The sequence below is a fragment of the Rhynchophorus ferrugineus genome, unplaced genomic scaffold (genome assembly GCF_030347505.1).
Source record: "Rhynchophorus ferrugineus isolate W39M unplaced genomic scaffold, kcgeb_rfMv2 rfM30, whole genome shotgun sequence".
In the NCBI taxonomy this organism is placed as follows: Eukaryota; Metazoa; Arthropoda; class Insecta; order Coleoptera; family Curculionidae; genus Rhynchophorus; species Rhynchophorus ferrugineus.
Genome location: NW_027472609.1, coordinates 782,383 through 803,348, shown reverse-complemented (window position 1 = coordinate 803,348; position 20,966 = coordinate 782,383). Strand labels below are relative to the sequence as shown.

At 37.4% G+C, this 20,966-nt stretch overlaps 1 long non-coding RNA gene across 1 annotated transcript in view; it reads right to left on the bottom strand.

Moving 5' to 3' along the window:
- The window catches only part of LOC143205886 (uncharacterized), a 28,446-nt gene extending 24,632 nt beyond the window's left edge, over nucleotides 1-3,814 (bottom strand). Inside the window, exon 1 of the long non-coding RNA XR_013007960.1 lies at nucleotides 3,733-3,814. This is a non-coding gene — a long non-coding RNA (uncharacterized LOC143205886). The remainder of the gene's footprint in view (nucleotides 1-3,732) is intronic.
- Nucleotides 3,815-20,966: the final 17,152 nt, after the last annotated feature.

Below are 20,966 nucleotides of genomic sequence, written 5' to 3'. Positions count from 1 at the left end.
CTAGTTAATATTTTCGCAATTAATATGTAGATTTTGTAGATTATTTCTTATATTCCCGTTTTGATTACTATCTTTTCCTTTTATTAATTAAATTAGAATTACCCGTAATTTATGTTGTTGGATATTGTTTTCGTCTCTCATTCAGGAGAATTGACGTACCCGCATGGGAGGTTATGTCTTCGTTCTGTTTATACGTTTTGTTTATTTTATTTTATTATTGTTGTGTTTTTAGGTTTTCTTATGGATTAGGCCGATCTTGTGTGATTTGGCGACCTACGACTTGTTTGTTTTACCCCCTCACACCACTTGGAGATTTTGTCGGACACCATCTGTGTCACTAGGAAATTTGCTTGTGCTTGACGATTGAATACCACCAGACTAGGATTGTACTTTTGTATGAATATTTGGTATTATTTCAGGGTGAGTTTAGATATCATCTTTATCCGCCTTTTCTTATTCGGAATTGATTAATTAGATGACCCTTGTGTTTTGATTTTGTAAGGCATGAAGTCCACTGAGATTACCACTCCGTGGGACGGTGAAGTGACGCCGTAAATAGGTTTTGATGTTGTTTAACTACCTTTGTTTTATTTTATTTTCTTGCTAGTTATTTTCCCACCAGGATATTGACCGTGAATTATTTGGAGATGATATATCCGAAGCTATCCGTGGCACCATGCAGCCCTTCTGTACTCGATGATTAAACGCTATCAGATTAGGATTTTACTTTTGCTTGAGTACTTTCGGGTATGTTGAATATTATATTTGTTTTTATTAGACTTATCTGTTTGAAAATTCATTAATTAGATGACTTATGTGTTTTGATTTGCAAGGTATGAGGTTACAACCCCGTGGGTCGGTGCAGTAACTTCGTGAATGTGTTTCATATTGTTCAACTACTTTTATTGCCAATCATCCTCCCATAGGGATATCAACAGTTTATTTATGATTTTTTATGTTTTAGGTTAGGAATTCTTTGGCAGAGTTGATGGAATTTATTGTGTCCTAGTGGTGGAAAGCATTTTGGGACTATTGATACTATGAATTTGCTAGTTTTCTACACCATAAGATGAGTATTATTTGTCTTGTTTTATGAGGTGTGTCTCTGTCCTTTGAATGATTGTTTTAGATGATTGTGTTTTATGCAAAGGTTTATTATTATTTATGCAAATTATAAAATTTGTATTTCTTCATGGATTTTGATATTATTTGTCTATTTGAGCAGTCCTTAACCCCATTTACTTATTCTCTTTATTTTTAGGTAGGTTGGGCGACAAAACGAGACTCCTATGATTGTATATGTGATGAAGGTGCGGATCTGTAGTGCTATTGCTCAAACTAAAGCAAACCATCAGCACCTCTCGATCTTCTCCATGCCATTTTACATTGAAGCATATTCTCCCATGCTCGTCGTTCCGGATGGTCAGCTTATTTTAATTGTTTAATGGATGCCCGATTCCTCAAGCAGAATCAGCAAAATACCTTGGAATCCATCTTGACGGTAGATTAAATTGGAAGCATCACGTTAGACAAAAAGCAAAACACATTAGAACCAAAATAAAACAACTATACTGGTTAGTCGGAAGATACTCTCAACTTGATCTAAAATCAAATAGGTTGATCTATAATACAATTATAAAGCCAATTTGGACCTATGGGGTGCAAATATGGGGTTGCACTAAAAATTCAAATCAGTTAGTCATACAGCGCTGTCAAAACAAGATTCTTCGATTGATTACCAATGCCTATTGCTATGTAACCAATGAAGAACTGCACGATGACCTGGAAATCAAATGGATTTGCGAAGTTGTGCAGGATTTCGCCTTGAAACACGAAAGAAGATTACTAAATCATTCTAACGTGGAAGTAATACAAGTGCTGGACAGCGCACAGGATGTCAAGAGATTGAAATAGTGGTGGAAAGCATTTTGGGACTATTAATACTATGAATTTGCTAGTTTTCTACACCATAAGATGAGTATTATTTGTCTTGTTTTATGAGGTGTGTCTCTGTTCTTTGAATGATTGTTTTAAATGATTGTGTTTTATGCAAAGGTTGTTAGGAGGTTATTTTGCGAAGATAGATACGACCTTGACGATATGAGATGATATGAATTTATGCCATCTCATTTGGTAAATTAGAAAATTTGTATTTCTTCATGGATTTTGATATTATTTGTCTATTTGAGCAGTCCTTAACCCCATTTACTTATTCTCTTTATTTTTAGGTAGGTTGGGCGACAAAACGAGACTCCTATTATTGTGTATGTGATGAAGGTGCGGACCTGTAGTGCTATTGCTCACACTAAAGCAAACCATCAGCACCTCTCGATCTTCTCCATGCCATTTTACATGATTGAAGCATATTCTCCCATGCTCGTCGTTCCGGATGGTCAGCTTATTTTAATTGTTTAATGGTTCCTATAATTTGGCTTTTTTTTCTTGCTTATTATTATTATATTAATTACTTAATGATGCTTTTATTATAGCAACCATTATTTTGACTTAAAAAACTATGTAATAGTTGCATGCAGTAGCGCTAACATCTAATAATAGTATGCCTAATATTAATCATTTTGAATGTCTATTTGTGGGATTGTGGAATTGTCTGTGCCTATATCTATGTTTCTCAAGGGGCGTCTCTTATATGTATAGAGAGTTATCTTGACATAGCTATTATTCATATAGTGCTTTATTGGTTTAATTAATAATGAGGGTTTATATTACTGATTTCTTCTTGTTGTTTTTGTTATTATCAGTTGTTAGTTCTGGGATTGCTGGACTTCAGCGATATTTTCTTCTTCATTAATAACTTTGTTTGCCCAATCATTCAATATTTCAATTTTCTTCTTGTTTGTTTTGTTGAGTGCATTTCTCATTTCCATCTGATCATTCGGAATTTTATAAAGATCTCTGGCGATCAACCTTTCGGCGTTTGTGCATTCATTTATGATGACTATCTTCTTGATCTTGGCTGCATCCGCATACTCCTTCCGTGATTTCCAGTCTGAATCTCTTGATGTATGCTTCCATGTTTCCATGGTTTGTTATCAGTTGCACTGCTTTTCGGTTTAGCTCTAAACTTTCAAACCCTACTGTTTTGCAGTGCTTGTAAGTGTTGCGGCCGTTGGAGCATTGGTCTCAGTATCTTTGCCATTTTCGTAGAGTCCATTTCTTGTTTTCGTTTCTTGTCTGTTTGATTCTTCTCAGTGGCAGCCTTGGCTGTTTGGTCGACTTTTGTTGATTCCGTTGAGGTAAGCCTTTTTTCCCATGATATTTCCTTTTGATACCCCTGGCTGCTCGCTCTCGCAGTACCTTCTGTACTTCGGCTACCGGTCTGATCTTTGTCTCGTCGTTCTCCAGCTGCCAGATAGTCGCTCTGCTATCTGTTTTGATGACGGCATGCATATCGCCATGTTTTTCTTCTAGTATTCTTATGGCTTCTTGTACGGCTAGAAATTCAGCTACTCTCTGTTAATTCCATTTTCTTCTAGCCTGATGCATGCTTCTTCCTCCGTCCCGTCGCTCCTGCTTTTTCCTGCTTCACATTAGCATCCATCCATACCTTCGCTATGTGTCTTCCTATCTCGTACTGCTCGGTCCCCAACGAATCCACGGTTTTTCTCATGGCCAGCACATGTATTTTTACTCCAGCCTTGGCGGGCCTGGTGGATCACCGCATTTTTCTGCTGCTCATGCTCTTGCTTCGGCTTCTATTGGTAGAGGAACTACTCCTGCGATTACTTGTAGCGCGCTCGTCGGTGCTGTTTTAAACGCGCCGGTGATTAATATTAGGGCGTATCTTTGAATCGCGTTTAGCTTCCTCTGAGTGTGTACTTTATTTACTTACTGTCCCCATTTCTCGGACCCTTATAATATGGCTGGCTTTACGACTCTCTCGTATACATTCTTCATTATGTCCCTTAACTTATTTCCGTACTTCCTGCTTATGGGTACCGCCGTTTTGGCGACGACGGTTTCGACCTTTTCTTTAATCGCATTCAGATGGTTAATGTATATTTTTGTCATATCCAATATTACTCCCAATTACCTCATTTGGTCTTTAGGAGTTATTCCTATCTTCGGAAATCTGGTCCTCCTGGGTACTACTGGGATTTATCTCTTGCGGTCATTTCTTCTTTTCTTCAATTCTTCCATCGTAAAGGGGATCTCCTTTGGATATATCATAGCTTCCGATTTTTCTATATTGTAATGTGCTCTTGAATATTCTTTCCATTCTAAGCATTTGCGCCAGAATTTGTTCCATTCTTCTTTAATTTCAGTAGGTATTCGATGGCTGATTGCGATGATTTGGTCGTCGGCGAACGTTTGTGCTCTCACATGTGTCTGTTGTGTGACAATATCAGCTATCTTATCGAACCAGGAGTTGATATTAATCAACCATAGAGTCGGGCCTATGCTCGACCCTTGTGGGCACCCCTTCTCCATTCCGAACTCGATTTTGTTGCTGATTACCTGTTGTTTTTTAAGTTCATTATGACCCAGTCTAGTTCACCTTCTTGTATTTCTTCTTCGTCTTCTTCTTGTTTGCTCCATTCTCCATTGGTGACCCTTGTCATGATCCTTACAAGTTGTTCTTTTTCTTCCTCCTCTTGTTTTGGATGATATTGTTCTACCTTTTCTTTCTCCAGGTTATACATATTGCCCGGTTCGGCATCTTCCATTATTTCAACTATTTTCCCCCTGCTAACTCCTAGAGTCTTTATTATTTTCCAGACTCTATGCCATGGTTCAATGTCGAATGTGTTTTCTATTTATAATTATTTCTTCTACATGCTTCTTCTTTTCTTTGACAAGCTTCTTGAATGCTCGCTTCATACTCCATAGGGAGTGAGGGAATCACGAGGTCGGTCTTATCCCCGTCTTCTCGTCTGATCGAATCGGCTTTTGTTCTAAGTTCCAATTTCTTCTGTTGGCGTTCTCCATCCCATCATTTGTTGTCTTGTTTGATTATGAAGGTGGTTGTTTTTAACAGTTTAGTAGATTTCTTGAAAGCTGTTTGCATTTGCTCCGCTTGTTTTTCAATTTCGTCTATTTGCATCGTCGCCCTCATTTCTGTGCTCGCGACTAGCAACCCGTCAGTGACTCTTTGCCAGCTGGTCCCGTGATAATCAAACTTTTTCTTCGATGTCTTATTTCTCTGGTGTTTACCCTCTATTTCGAAGAGGATGTGTTTGTGGTCGCTTAGTGTCTCTTCACTTTCTTGTACCGTCGAATTGATCACGTTCACTTCTCGTCACTCATCAATGTTGCTGTTTCCCCTACTACTGATAAAGGTGGGAGCTGTTTGTTCATTCTGCACTAATTCCAGTCGGTATGATATGGTCTAGATTATCAGATTTGAACCTTTGTTGTTATACAATAAACATAAAGTGTGCTTGGCATTAAAATCACCAGCTACTATCCATTTCTTCTGGTATTTCTGCCATTGTTCTTCTTTTTCTTCTAAGCAATTTATGTTGTCTCCTGTCTGATGCGCGTATACGTTGGTGATTAATAAATCGTAGTCTAATAGTTTGACTATGACTTTGTCCGGTCCCGACATTTCTTAGTTCTTGTTGCTGGTTCTCGCACCAAGATTATGTCGTATTTTTCTTTGTCGGCTTTCGCTCTCATGAGCGTGCTGGCGTGGATGCCTTTTTCGATGTTTATCTGTAGGATTTTTAGAGCCATTTCTGTTTCATTTCTTCGATGGCTTCTTCTTTTCTTTTCTTGTATATTGGACAGGTTCTATGATTTACTCTATTGTTGGAGTTTACCTCCGGTGCTCCAGCTCATTTGCAGTTCGCACATTTCGTGGTGCTACTCTTGCAGTCCCTTCCCCCGTGCGGTTCTGCACATATATAACAACACTGTGCGCTTCTACAATGTATCTGCTTGTGCCCGAATCTGCTGCATTTATAGCATAGTAGAATTGCGTTGAAATCATCAACGAATTGTCTCAAGCACCCTACAAAGACTTTGCCCTTTTTAACACTGCTCTGTATATGCTGGGAATTGTTTCTATTATAACATTGTTTCTTTCTGGGTTTTTGCGTATATATTTCTTTACTAGCTTGATGATTTCTTCTGGTTTTTCGTTGTTGTCAGTCTTTTTTCTTTCTTCTTGGATGATGTTCATATTCTCTTCGTTTTGATCAGCCAGATCTTCTATTATTTGTTCGTCTGTGATCTCCCTGGATACCCCTGTGATTCTGAATTTGGGACGTTTTTCACTATTATCGATTTTGATACCATGTACAGAGCTTATTTTTTGTATCAGGTCTTTCTTTTGTTTCTGGTCTTTACAGATCAGTGATACCAGTCCATGTCTGTGTACTCTTACGTGTTTAAGGCCATCTCCTGCTAACTCTTTACGGGTTAGCTTGCCTCTGATGGCGGCTAATGTCTCCGCGCCACTTGCTTTTTCCTTTCTGATTTTAATTTCGTATATATTATTAATCTGTTTCGGATTTTGCCATTCTAGATTAGGTCTGGTGGATTTCGATGCCTTTGACTGGGCTTTTTGTGGCTTCGACAGTGTTTTATTTTCATTATTCTTTTTTGTCGCCGCAACCTGATTGTACGTACAGATCGTATTGGATGTACTTTCGGTCTGTAACTCCACGGTAGACATCTCGATTCTTCTGCTGATGTCGGTCTGCGTGCTTACATCCATCATCACTGGCCTGGCGAGGACTGCTGGAGAATACTCTCTTGCAATAGGGATTCTATTTTTTGTATTCTCTTATCTGTTTCATGCTGTATTTGTCCCAATTTTCTGTTTATCATCTCCTCCACCATTGCTTCCGCATTCGTGATGCTCTGGACTTATATAGTATTTGGCATCACGACTGCGGATTTGGCTTTCAGCAGCTTTTCTGTTACTATGTCCATTTTCATTAAAATATTCGCGACCCGGTTTCTGTCTGTGGAGATGAATCGATATGTCTTATATTTTAGACAATATCTGTTGGTTACGAGCCTAACTTGCTCAGTCAGATGTCTTGTTCAAAGTCTATCATTTAATTTATATTAAAATTCAGTTCGGTCCCGACCTTCATAGAGTCAAGACGTGTTTTTTCTTTCCCGAAAACGAGTCTCCGTAAATATCAAATAAAAATATATCTATATATTTTTTACGTTCAATTTCTGTTAACGGTTTGAAAGAACTCCCAGGTACGGGATACGGTGAAACGGCCAACCCAAAGTGAAGGAAATAAAAGACTCAAACTCTCAAACAAAAGACGTTCTACGTTTTTCAGAAAAGGGAAAAAGTGAAAGTTACTGAAAAAAACATTTAATTATAACATCATGGACAACAACATGTATTTGAATATATTATTGAAAGAAAACAAGGAATTAAGAATGAATAATGAGCGTCTGAACCATCAACTGTTGCAATTATCTAAGGATATGGCTGCTATCCGTTTGCAACTGCAAGGTCACACGCAAGATACACCAAAAAGGCATACTAATTATGCAGAAGACTACTACACGGATGAAGACGAACTAGCATTAGAGGTAGGGGAACAGTCTGACTGGACCGAAGTAACAAACAAGAAGGATAAAGAGAGGAAGAAGTCTCAGATGACGCCATCGCCAATCGCAAAAACTGGTATAAATATTAAAAAAAAGAAGCAAGAAAACAAAATCCCTCTGACCCCTCCGATCAAGGTAAGCAATGTTGGCAATTTTAATTTATTTAGATCAGAAATAAAGGGAGTAGTCTCTGACCGAGTGCAGTTTAAAGCTTTGTCTAACAATGATATTAACGTAACCCTTAACAATGAAACAGACTATAGGAATGTAAAAAAGCATCTCATTGAGATGAAGAAAAACAATTCATTCAATAAACTCGAATATCACACTTATCAGTTAAAAAGTGATAAGTGGTATAGAGTAGTCATTAGAGGATTACCGTCCACAACAGATCAGGACGATATTAAATCGGAATTACGGGCTTGCGGGCACGAAGTAGAAAAACAAATTAAAACTTTTCCGTTGTTCTATGTAGACATGACACAAAAGGAAAATAATAAAAATATATACGACATAAATTATTTACTAGACTGTAGGATAAAAATATACCACAATGCACAAACTGTCAAAATCTTGGACACACTAAAATTTTTGCAGTAGGGAACCAAGATGTGTGAAATGTGCCGGTAAACATCACACAACTCAGTACAGAAAACAACGCAATAGTGTAGCGACATGCGTGTTGTGCAATGAAAAAGGTCACCCTGCCAAATATAAAGGATGTGCAGTATATCAAAAAAAAAGGACTCCAGCCAAAGAAAATTACAGCAGAACAACGCTTAAGACAAATTGACAAAGTCAAAAACTCTGAAACAACATCTACCGTTGAAAATAAAAAAACCTATGAAACCGTAAGACCATCGGTCAAAAATATAAACGTCAAAATATCAAATGATAAACAAATTGATACGAAACCGCAGAACGCTGCGGCCAACGAGCCAACTATCGTCGACATGATGAAATTGCTCAAAGAATTCCAGACCGAAATGAGACAGAAATTCAGTCAGTTAGCAGACAGGGTGGAAAAATTGGAGAAATCCGAATTGGGGAAATCTACCCAAAACAAGCTGAAGAGAAATCAAAATGAGTAATTCTTTTTTAAGAATTATAACTTGGAACGCAAACGGACTAAATCAAAGAGTCCGGGAACTAGAATTATTCTTAAAAACATATAACATAGATATAGCTCTCATATCGGAAACACATTTTTCTAAAAAAAACTAAATTAAAATACGGGGTTATGATGCTTACTGGACACTACACCCCAGTGAACGAGCTCGAGGCGGAACAGCTTTAATAATTAAACAAAATATACAACATTTCGAACAAGAAGAGATAAAAAATGAAGAAATACAAGCTACGATAATTAGTATCGAAAAAAACGGGGCTGAAATAAATATTGGCGCTATATATCGTCCACCGAGACATAAAATGACACAACAACAATATAAAGATATCTTTTCAAAATTAGGCCCACGGTTTATTATTGGTGGAGACTTTAATGTTAAACATACAGCTTGGGGTTCACGAATAATAACACCTGGAAAAGGAAACGAATTACTCGAAGCCATTAACCTTACAAATTGTAATTATCATTCAGGGCGCGAACCCACTTACTGGCCCACAGACAGTAATAAAGTCCCAGACCTGCTGGATTTCTACATTACAAAAGGCATCTCATTAAATCATATTAGTACAGAAAGCTTGTGCGATCTAACATCTGATCACACTCCAGTATTGTTAACACTGGGCGCGACAATCCTAAGAAAAGCAAAAAAGCCTAATCTTACCAACAAATATACTGACTGGGACAAATTCAGATTAATAATGCAGGAACAAATCAGTTCAAAAGTAAGACTTAAAACTATAGATGATCTTGAGCAACAAACCAAACATATAACCGAAACAAATTCGGTCAGCTGCAAAAGATGCTACCCCAATTGCAAGAGAGAAATCAGAATATGAAGTACTTTACCCCCTCGAAATTAGAGAAATGATAAAAGAAAGACGAAAAGCTAGAAGAGTATGGCACAGGACCAGAAATGCTGCTGACAAAACCACGTTTAATAGAATTAGTAATCAGACAAATCAAAAGATCAAAGAATATAAACAGAATTGCTTTCAAAAGTATTTAAGTGAATTAAGCCCACAAGCAGACAAAGATTATTCGCTATGGAAAGCAACTCGAAGATTTAAAAGACCAATTATTCGAGTACCGCCTATTAAAAATAATCGAAATGAATGGGTTCGACGCGACAATGAAAAAGCTGAATTGTTCGCAGAATATTTAGCTAACATTTTTCGGCCAAATGATATATAATATACCATGGATACATCTCCTATTTATCAACCCGATATAGATCTAAATCTAATTTCTCCACTGGAAGTTGCCACTGAAATTGATAACCTCAATCCTAAAAAGGCACCTGGTATTGATGACATTTCACCTGGATTATTGAAAGAACTGCCACGAAAAGCAATCATCATGTTGACATATATATTTAATGCCTGTTTAAGGCTGAAGCATGTCCCGGAATGCTTTAAAGTTGCACAAATAATTATGCTCAAAAAACCTGACAAACCTGCAAGTCGACAAGTCGAATCTTACAGGCCTGTTTCGCTACTACCTGCAATATCAAAGCTATTTGAGAAGCTGATATATAAACGTGTTAAACACTTGGTAACAATACCAGATTTCCAGTTTGGTTTTCGACATCACCATTCAACTATCGATCAAGTGCACAGAGTAACTGCGGCTATTGAAAGAGCGTTTGAAGAAAAGAAATACTGCCCTGCAATATTCCTGGATGCCTCACAAGCTTTTGATCGGGTTTGGCATTTTGGTTAATCTGTAAGATGAGCAAATTGTTACCGCGTAACTATTGTCAATTGCTGGAGTCATATTTATTCGGAAGAAAATTTAGAGTATCGCACGAAATGGCGTTCTCGACATTTAAAAATATCTCGGCTGGAGTTCCACAAGGTAGCGTCTTAGGACCTCTCCTGTATCTGCTTTACACTGCTGACATTCCAACAACAAAAGAAACACTTCTTGGAACCTTTGCTGATGACACAGTTATTATGGCAAAAGATATATCTCTGCCTAGGGCAATAGAAAAAGTGCAAGTGGCAGTCAACAAAATCTACAAATGGACAAAAGATTGGAAAATTCAACTTAATAGCTCCAAATCTGTCCACGTTAAAATTGCATGAAGGCGAAATAATAAAAACTTAATTATATCACTCAATGGATGCCCGATTCCTCAAGCAGAATCAGCAAAATACCTTGGAATCCATCTTGACGGTAGATTAAATTGGAAGCATTACGTTAGACAAAAAGCAAAACACATTAGAACCAAAATAAAACAACTGTACTGGTTAGTCGGAAGATACTCTCAACTTGATCTAAAATCAAAGAGGTTGATCTATAATACAATTATAAAGCCAATTTGGACCTATGGGGTGCAAATATGGGGTTGCACTAAAAATTCAAATCAGTTAGTCATACAGCGCTGTCAAAACAAGATTCTTCGATTGATTACCAATGCCTATCGCTATGTAACCAATGAAGAACTGCACGATGACCTGGAAATCAAATGGATTTGCGAAGTTGTGCAGGATTTCGCCTTGAAACACGAAAGAAGATTACTAAATCATTCTAACGTGGAAGCAATACAAGTGCTGGACAGCGCACAGGATGTCAAGAGATTGAAACGAACAAAACCATACGAACTTGTGTGAATATTTAGTGTGTATTATTAGTGTAAACTATAGCTATAAGTTAATAATTAATAAATAATTGTAATTTTATAATTGAGGAATACATACTGATATATTTTCTCGCACTCGTCTTGCTTGCTAATTAATCCAAGCACATAGGAAAAGTAGTAATAAATTAATTGTAATAATAATAACAATTAAGATTGTACTAAGCGTAGCTAATAAAGATGTTATAAAAAAAATTAAATTTATTTCATTAATTTAGAGTAGAATATAATATAATTTTTAAAATATTTTTTTAAAGATATTGTTGACAATTTTACGGTTTTCCACTTTTGAAATTCCTATCCTTTGATTGCTTAAGTTCATGCTAGATGTCGCGCGCCACTTGTTCTCTTTCTCTAGTTAATATTTTCGCAATTAATTTGTAGATTTTGTAGATTATTTCTTATATTCCCGTTTTGATTACTATCTTTTCCTTTTATTAATTAAATTAGAATTACCCGTAATTTATGTTGTTGGATATTGTTTTCGTCTCCCATTCAGGAGGATTGACATATTCGCATGGGAGGTTATGTCTTCGTTCTGTTTATACGTTTTGTTTATTTTATTTTATTATTGTTGTGTTTTTAGGTTTTCTTATGGATTAGGCCGATCTTGTGTGATTTGGCGACCTACGACTTGTTTGTTTTACCTCCTCACACCACTTGGAGATTTTGTCGGACACCATCTGTGTCACTAGGAAATTTGCTTGTGCTTGACGATTGAATACCACCAGACTAGGATTGTACTTTTTTTATGAATATTTGGTATTATTTCAGGGTGAGTTTAGATATCATCTTTATCCGCCTTTTCTTATTCGGAATTGATTAATTAGATGACCCTTGTGTTTTGATTTTGTAAGGCATGAAGTCCACTGAGATTACCACTCCGTGGGACGGTGAAGTGACGCCGTAAATATGTTTTGATGTTGTTTAACTACCTTTGTTTTATTTTATTTTCTTGCTAGTTATTTTCCCACCAGGATATCAGCAGTGTATTTATGTTTTTTCTATTTTTTAGATTATCTGCGTCCAGATTCTTTGCCAGAACTGACCGTGATTTATTTGGAGATGATATATCCGAAGCTATCCGTGGCACCATGCAGCCCTTCTGTACTCGATGATTAAACGCTATCAGATTAGGATTTTACTTTTGCTTGGGTACTTTCGGGTATGTTGAATATTATATTTGTTTTTATTAGACTTATCTGTTCGAAAATTTATTAATTAGATGACTTTGATTTGCATGTTTTGATTTGCAAGGTATGAGGTCTATTGAGATTACAACCCCGTGGGTCGGTGCAGTAACTTCGTGAATGTGTTTCATATTGTTCAACTACTTTTATTGCCAATCATCCTCCCATAGGGATATCAACAGTTTATTTATGATTTTTTATGTTTTAGGTTAGGGATTCTTTGGTAGAGTTGATGGAATTGATTGTGTCCTAGTGGTGGAAAGCATTTTGGGACTATTGATACTATGAATTTGCTAGTTTTCTACACCATAAGATGAGTATTATTTGTCTTGTTTTATGAGGTGTGTCTCTGTCCTTTGAATGATTGTTTTAGATGATTGTGTTTTATACAAAGGTTTTTAGGAGGTTATTTTGCGAAGATAGATACGACCTTGACGATATGAGATGATATGAATTTATGCCATCTCATTTGGTAAATTAGAAAATTTGTATTTCTTCATGGATTTTGATATTATTTGTCAATTTGAGCAGTCCTTAACCCCATTTACTTATTCTCTTTATTTTTAGGTAGGTTGGGCGACAAAACGACACTCCTATGATTGTGTATGTGATGAAGGTGCGGATCTGTAGTGCTATTGCTCAAACTAAAGCAAACCATCAGCACCTCTCGATCTTCTCCATGCCATTTTACATGATTGAAGCATATTCTCCCATGCTCGTCGTTCCGGATGGTCAGCTTATTTTAATTGTTTAATGGTTCCTATAATTTGGCTTTTTTTTCTTGCTTATTATTATTATATTAATTACTTAATGATGCTTTTATTATAGTAACCATTATTTTGACTTAAAAAACTATGTAATAGTTGCATGCAGTAGCGCTAACATCTAATAATAGTATGCCTAATATTAATCATTTTGAATGTCTATTTGTGGGATTGTGGAATTGTCTGTGCCTATCTCTATGTTTCTCAAGGGGCATCTCTTATATGTATAGAGAGTTATCTTGACATAGCTATTATTCGTATTGTGCTTTATTGGTTTAATTAATAATGAGGGTTTATATTACTGATTTCTTCTTGTTGTTTTTGTTATTATCAGTTGTCAGTTCTGGGATTGCTGGACTTCAGCGATATTTTCTTCTTCATTAATAACTTTGTTTGCCCAATCATTCAATATTTCAATTTTCTTCTTGTTTGTTTTGTTGAGTGCATTTCTCATTTCCATCTGATCATTCGGAATTTTATAAAGATCTCTGGCGCTCAACCTTTCGGCGTTTGTGCATTCATTTATGATGACTATCTTTTTGATCTTGGCTGCATCCGCATACTTCCTCCGTGATTTCCAGTCTGAATCTCTTGATGTATGCTTCCATGTTTCCATGGTTTGTTATCAATTGCAATACTTTTCGGTTTAGCTCTAAACTTTCAAACCCTACTGTTTTGCAGTGCTTGTAAGTGTTGACGGCATGCATATCGCCATGTTTTTCTTCTAGTATTCTTATGGCTTCTTGTACGGCTAGAAATTCAGCTACTCTCTGTTAATTCCATTTTCTTCTAGCCCGATGCATGCCTCTTCCTCCGTCCCGTCGCTCCTGCTTTTTCCTGCTTCACATTAGCATCCATCCATACCTTCGCTATGTGTCTTCCTATCTCGTACTGCTCGGTCCCCAACGAATCCACAGTTTTTCTCATGGCCAGCACATGTATTTTTACTCCGGCCTTGGCGGGCCTGGTGTATAACCGCATTTTTCTGCCGCTCATGCTCTTGCTTCGGCTTCTATTGGTAGAGGAACTACTCCTGCGATTACTTGTAGCGCGCTCGTCGGTGCTGTTTTAAACGCGCCGGTGATTAGTATTGGGGCGTATCTTTGAATCGCGTTTAGCTTCCTCTGAGTGTGTACTTTATTTACGTACCGTCCCCATTTCTCGGACCCTTATAATATGGCTGGCTTTACGACTCTCTCGTATACATTTTTAATTATGTCCCTTACCTTAATTCCGTACTTCCTGCTTATGGGTCCCGCCGTTTTGGCGGCGACGGTTTCGACCTTTTCTTTAATCGCATTCAGATGGTTAATGTATATTTTTGTTTTATCCAATATTACTCCCAATTACCTTCGGAAATCTGGTCCTTCTGGGTACTATTGGGATTTATCTCTTGCGGTCATTTCTTCTTTTCTTCAATTCTTCCATCGTAAAGGGGATCTCCTTTGGATATATCATAGCTTCCGATTTTTCTATATTGCAATGTGCTCTTGAATATTCTTTCCATTCTAAGCATTTGCGCTAGCATTTGTTCCATTCTTCTTTAATTTCAGTAGGTGTTCGATGGCTGATTGCGATGATTTAGTCGTCGGCGAACGTTTGTGCTCTCACATGTGTCTGTTGTGTGTCAATATCAGCTATCTTATCGGACCAGGAGTTGATATTAATCAACCATAGAGTCGGGCCTATGCTCGACCCTTGTGGGCACCCCTTCTCTATTCCGAACTCGATTTTGTTGCTGATTACCTGTTGTTTTTTAAGTTCATTATGACCCAGTCTAGTTCAGCTTCTTGTATTTCTTCTTCGTCTTCTTCTTGTTTGCTCCATTCTCCATTGGTGACCCTTGTCATGATCCTTACAAGTTGTTCTTTTTCTTCCTCCTCTTGTTTTGGATGATATTTTTCTACCTTTTCTTTCTCCAGACTTTAGCTTCCTCTGAGTGTGTACTTTATTTACGTACCGTCCCCATTTCTCGGACCCTTATAATATGGCTGGCTTTACGACTCTCTCGTATACATTTTTAATTATGTCCCTTACCTTAATTCCGTACTTCCTGCTTATGGGTCCCGCCGTTTTGGCGACGACGGTTTCGACCTTTTCTTTAATCGCATTCAGATGGTTAATGTATATTTTTGTTTTATCCAATATTACTCCCAATTACCTTCGGAAATCTGGTCCTTCTGGGTACTATTGGGATTTATCTCTTGCGGTCATTTCTTCTTTTCTTCAATTCTTCCATCGTAAAGGGGATCTCCTTTGGATATATCATAGCTTCCGATTTTTCTATATTGCAATGTGCTCTTGAATATTCTTTCCATTCTAAGCATTTGCGCCAGCATTTGTTCCATTCTTCTTTAATTTCAGTAGGTGTTCGATGGCTGATTGCGATGATTTAGTCGTCGGCGAACGTTTGTGCTCTCACATGTGTCTGTTGTGTGTCAATATCAGCTATCTTATCGAACCAGGAGTTGATATTAATCAACCATAGAGTCGGGTCTATGCTCGACCCTTGTGGGCACCCCTTCTCTATTCCGAACTCGATTTTGTTGCTGATTACCTGTTGTTTTTTAAGTTCATTATGACCCAGTCTAGTTCAGCTTCTTGTATTTCTTCTTCGTCTTCTTCTTGTTTGCTCCATTCTCCATTGGTGACCCTTGTCATGATCCTTACAAGTTGTTCTTTTTCTTCCTCCTCTTGTTTTGGATGATATTTTTCTACCTTTCCTTTCTCCAGGTTATACATATTGCCCGGTTGGGCATCTTCCATTATTTCAACTATTTTCCCCATGCTGACTCCTAGAGTCTTTATTATTTTCCAGACTCTATGCCATGGTTCAATGTCGAATGTGTTTTCTATTTATAATTATTTCTTCTACATGCTTCTTCTTCTTTTCTTTGACAAGCTTCTTGAATGCTCGCTTCATTACTCCATAGGGAGTGAGGGAATCACGAGGTCGGTCTTATCCCCGTCTTCTCGTCTGATCGAATCGGCTTTTCTTCTAAGTTCCAATTTCTTCTGTTGGCGTTCTCCATCCCATCATTCGTTGTCTTGTTTTATTATGATGGTGGTTGTCTTTAACAGTTTAGTAGATTTCTTGAAAGCTGCTTGCATTTGCTCCGCTTGTTTTTCAATTTCGTCTATTTGCATCGTCGCCCTTATTTCTATGCTCGCGACTAGCAACCCGTCAGTGACTCTTTGCCAGCTGGTCCCGTGATAATCAAACTTTTTCTTCGATGTCTTATTTCTCTGGGGTTTACCCTCTATTTCGAAGAGGATGTATTTGTGGTCGCTTAGTGTCTCTTCAGGTTTTTGTACCGTCCAGTTGATCACGTTCACTTCTCGTCACTCATCAATGTTGCTGTTTCCCCTACTACTGATAAAGGTGGGAGCTGTTTGTTCATTCTGCACTAATTCCAGTCGGTATGATATGGTCTAGATTATCAGATTTGAACCTTTGTTGTTATACAATAAACATAAAGCGTGCTTGGCATTAAAATCACCAGCTACTATCCATTTCTTCTGGTATTTCTGCCATTGTTCTTCTTTTTCTTCTAAGCAATTTATGTTGTCTCCTGTCTGATGCGCGTATGCGTTGGTGATTACTAAATCGCAGTCTAATAGTTTGTCTATGACTTTGTCCGGTCCCGACATTTCTTAGTTCTTGTTGCTGGTTCTCGCACCAAGATTATGTCGTATTTTTCTTTGTCGGCTTTCGCTCTCATGAGCGTGCTGGCCTGGATGCATTTTTCGATGTTTATCTGTAGGATTTTTAGAGCCATTTCTGTTTCATTTCTTCGATGGCTTCTTCTTTTCTTTTCTTGTATATTGGACAGGTTCTATCATTTACTCTATTGTTGGAGTTTACCTCCGGTGCTCCTGCTCTTTTGCAGTTCGCACAATTCGTGGTGCTACTCTTGCAGTCCCTTCCCCCGTGCGGTTCTGCACATATATAACAACACTGTGCGCTTCTACAATGTATCTGCTTGTGCCCGAATCTGCTGCATTTATAGCATAGTAGAATTGCGTTGAAATCATCAACGAATTGTCTCAAGTACCCTACAAAGACTTTGCCCTTTTTAACACTGCTCTGTATATGCTGGGAATTGTTTCGATTATAACGTTGTTTCTTTCTGGGTTTTTGCATATATATTTCTTTACTACCTTGATGATTTCTTCTGGTTCTTCGTTGTTGTCAGTCTTTTTTCTTTCTTCTTGAATGATGTTCATATTCTCTTCATTTTGATCAGCCAGATCTTCTATTATTTGTTCGTCTGTGATCTCCCTGGATACCCCTGTGATTCTGAATTTGGGACGTTTTTCACTATTATCGATTTTGATACCATGTACAGAGCTTATTTTTTCTATCAGGTCTTTCTTTTGTTTCTGGTCTTTACAGATCAGTGATACCAGTCCATGTCTGTGTACTCTTACGTGTTTCAGGCCATCTCCTGCTAACTCTTTACGGGTTAGCTTGCCTCTGATGGCGGCTAATGTCTCCGCGCCACTTGCTTTTCCCTTTCTGATTTTAATTTCGTATATATTATTAATCTGTTTCCGATTTTGGCATTCTAGATTAGGTGTGGTGGATTTCGATGCCTTTGACTGGGCTTTTTGTGGCTTCGACAGTGTTTTATTTTCATTATTCTTTTTTGTCGCCGCGACCTCATTGTACGTACATATCGTATTGGATGTACTTTCGGTCTGTAACTCCACGGTAGTCATCTCGATTCTTCTGCTGATGTCGGTCTGCGTGCTTACATCCATCATCACTGGCCTGGCGAGGACTGCTGGAGAATACTCTCTTGCAATAGGGATTCTATTTTTTGTATTCTCTTATCTGTTTCGTGCTGTATTTGTCCCAATTTTCTGTTTATCATCTCCTCCACCATTGCTTCCGCATTCGTGATGCTCTGGACTTATATAGTATTTGGCATCACGACTGCGGATTTGGCTTTCAGCACCTTTTCTGTTACTATGTCCATTTTCATTAAAATATTCGCGACGCGGTTTCTGTCTGTGGAGATGAATCGATATGTCTTATATTTTAGACAATATCTGTTGGTTACGAGCCTAACTTGCTCAGTCAGATGTCTTGTTCAAAGTCTATCATTTAATTTATATTAAAATTCAGTTCGGTCCCGACCTTCATAGAGTCAAGACGTGTTTTTTCTTTCCCGAAAACGAGTCTCCGTAAATATCAAATAAAAATATATCTATATATTTTTTACAGTCAATTTCTGTTAACGTTTTCAAAGAACTCCCAGGTACGGGATACGGTGAAACGGCCAACCCAAAGTGAAGGAAATAAAAGACTCAAACAAAAGACCTTCTACGTTTTCCAGAAAAGGGAAAAAGTGAAAGTTAGTGAAAAAAACATTTAATTATAACATCATGGACAACAACATGGATTTGAATATATTATTGAAAGAAAACAAGGAATTAAGAATGAATAATGAGCGTCTGAACCAACAACTGTTGCAATTATCTAAGGATATGGCTGCTATCCGTTTGCAACTGCAAGGTCACACGCAAGATACACCAAAAAGGCATACTAATTATGCAGAAGACTACTACACGGATGAAGACGAACTAGCATTAGAGGTAGGGTAACAGTCTGACTGGACCGAAGTAACAAACAAGAAGGATAAAAAGAGGAAGAAGTCTCAGATGACGCCATCGCCAATCGCAAAAAGTGGTATAAATATTAAAAAAAAGAAGCAAGAAAACAAAATCCCTCTGTCCCCTCCGATCAAGGTAAGCAATGTTGGCAATTTTAATTTATTTAGATCAGAAATACAGGGAGTAGCCTCTGACCGAGTGCAGTTTAAAGCTTTGTCTAACAATGATATTAACGTAACCCTTAACAATGAAACAGACTATAGGAATGTAAAAAAGCATCTCATTGAGATGAAGAAAAACAATTCATTCAATAAACTCGAATATCACACTTATCAGTTAAAAAGTGATAAGTGGTATAGAGTAGTCATTAGAGGATTACCGTCCACAACAGATCAGGACGATATTAAATCGGAATTACGGGCTTGCGGGCACGAAGTAGTGACCGTCACGCCTATAGCGAAAAAGACAACAAATGTAAATGGCGAAAAACAAATTAAAACTTTTCCGTTGTTCTATGTAGACATGACACAAAAGGAAAATAATAAAAATATATACGACATAAATTATTTACTAGACTGTAGGATAAAAGTGGAACCTCCGAAGAAAAATAATAATATACCACAATGCACAAACTGTCAAAATCTTGGACACACTAAAAATGTTTGCAGTAGGGAACCAAGATATGTGAAATGTGCCGGTAAACATCACACAACTCAGTGCAGAAAACAACGCAATAGTGTAGCGACATGCGTGTTGTGCAATGAAAAAGGTCACCCTGCCAATTATAAAGGATGTGCAGTATATCAAAAAAAAAAAGAACTCCAGCCAAAGAAAATTACAGCAGAACAACGCTTAAGACAAATTGACAAACTCAAAAACTCAAACAACATCTACCGTTGAAAATAAAAAAACTCATGAAACCGTAAGACCATCGGTCAAAAATATAAACGTCAAAATATCAAATGATAAACAAATTGATACGAAACCGCAGAAAGCTGCGGCCAACGAGCCAACTATCGTCGACATGATGAAATTGCTCAAAGAATTCCAGACCGAAATGAGACAGAAATTCAGTCAGTTAGCAGACAGGGTGGAAAAATTGGAGAAATCCGGATTGGGGAAATCTACCCAAAACAAGCTAAAGAGAAATCAAAATGAGTAATTCTTTTTTAAGAATTATAACTTGGAACGCAAACGGACTAAATCAAAGAGTCCAGGAACTAGAATTATTCTTAAAAACAAATAACATAGATATAGCTCTCATATCGGAAACACATTTTTCTAAAAAAAACTACATTAAAATACGGGGTTATGATGCTTACTGGACACTACACCCCAGTGAACGAGCTCGAGGCGGAACAGCTTTAATAATTAAACAAAATATACAACATTTCGAACAAGAAGAGATAAAAAATGAAGAAATACAAGCTACGATAATTAGTATCGAAAAAAACGGGGCTGAAATAAATATTGGCGCTATATATCGTCCACCGAGACATAAAATGACACAACAACAATTTAAAGATATCTTTTCAAAATTAGGCCCACGGTTTATTATTGGTGGAGACTTTAATGTTAAACATACAGCTTGGGGTTCACGAATAATAACACCTGGAAAAGGAAACGAATTACTCGAAGCCATTAACCTTACAAATTGTAATTATCATTCAGGGCGCGAACCCACTTACTGGCCCACAGACAGTAATAAAGTCCCAGACCTGCTGGATTTCTACATTACAAAAGGCATCTCATTAAATCATATTAGTACAGAAAGCTTGTGCGATCTAACGTCTGATCACACTCCAGTATTGTTAACACTGGGCGCGACAATCCTAAGAAAAGCAAAAAAGCCTAATCTTACCAACAAATATACTGACTGGGACAAATTCAGATTAATACTGCAGGAACAAATCAGTTCAAAAGTAAGACTTAAAACTATAGATGATCTTGAGCAACAAACCAAACATATAACCGAAACAAATTCGGTCAGCTGCAAAAGATGCTACCCCAATTGCAAGAGAGAAATCAGAATATGAAGTACTTTACCCCCTCGAAATTAGAGAAATGATAAAAGAAAGACGAAA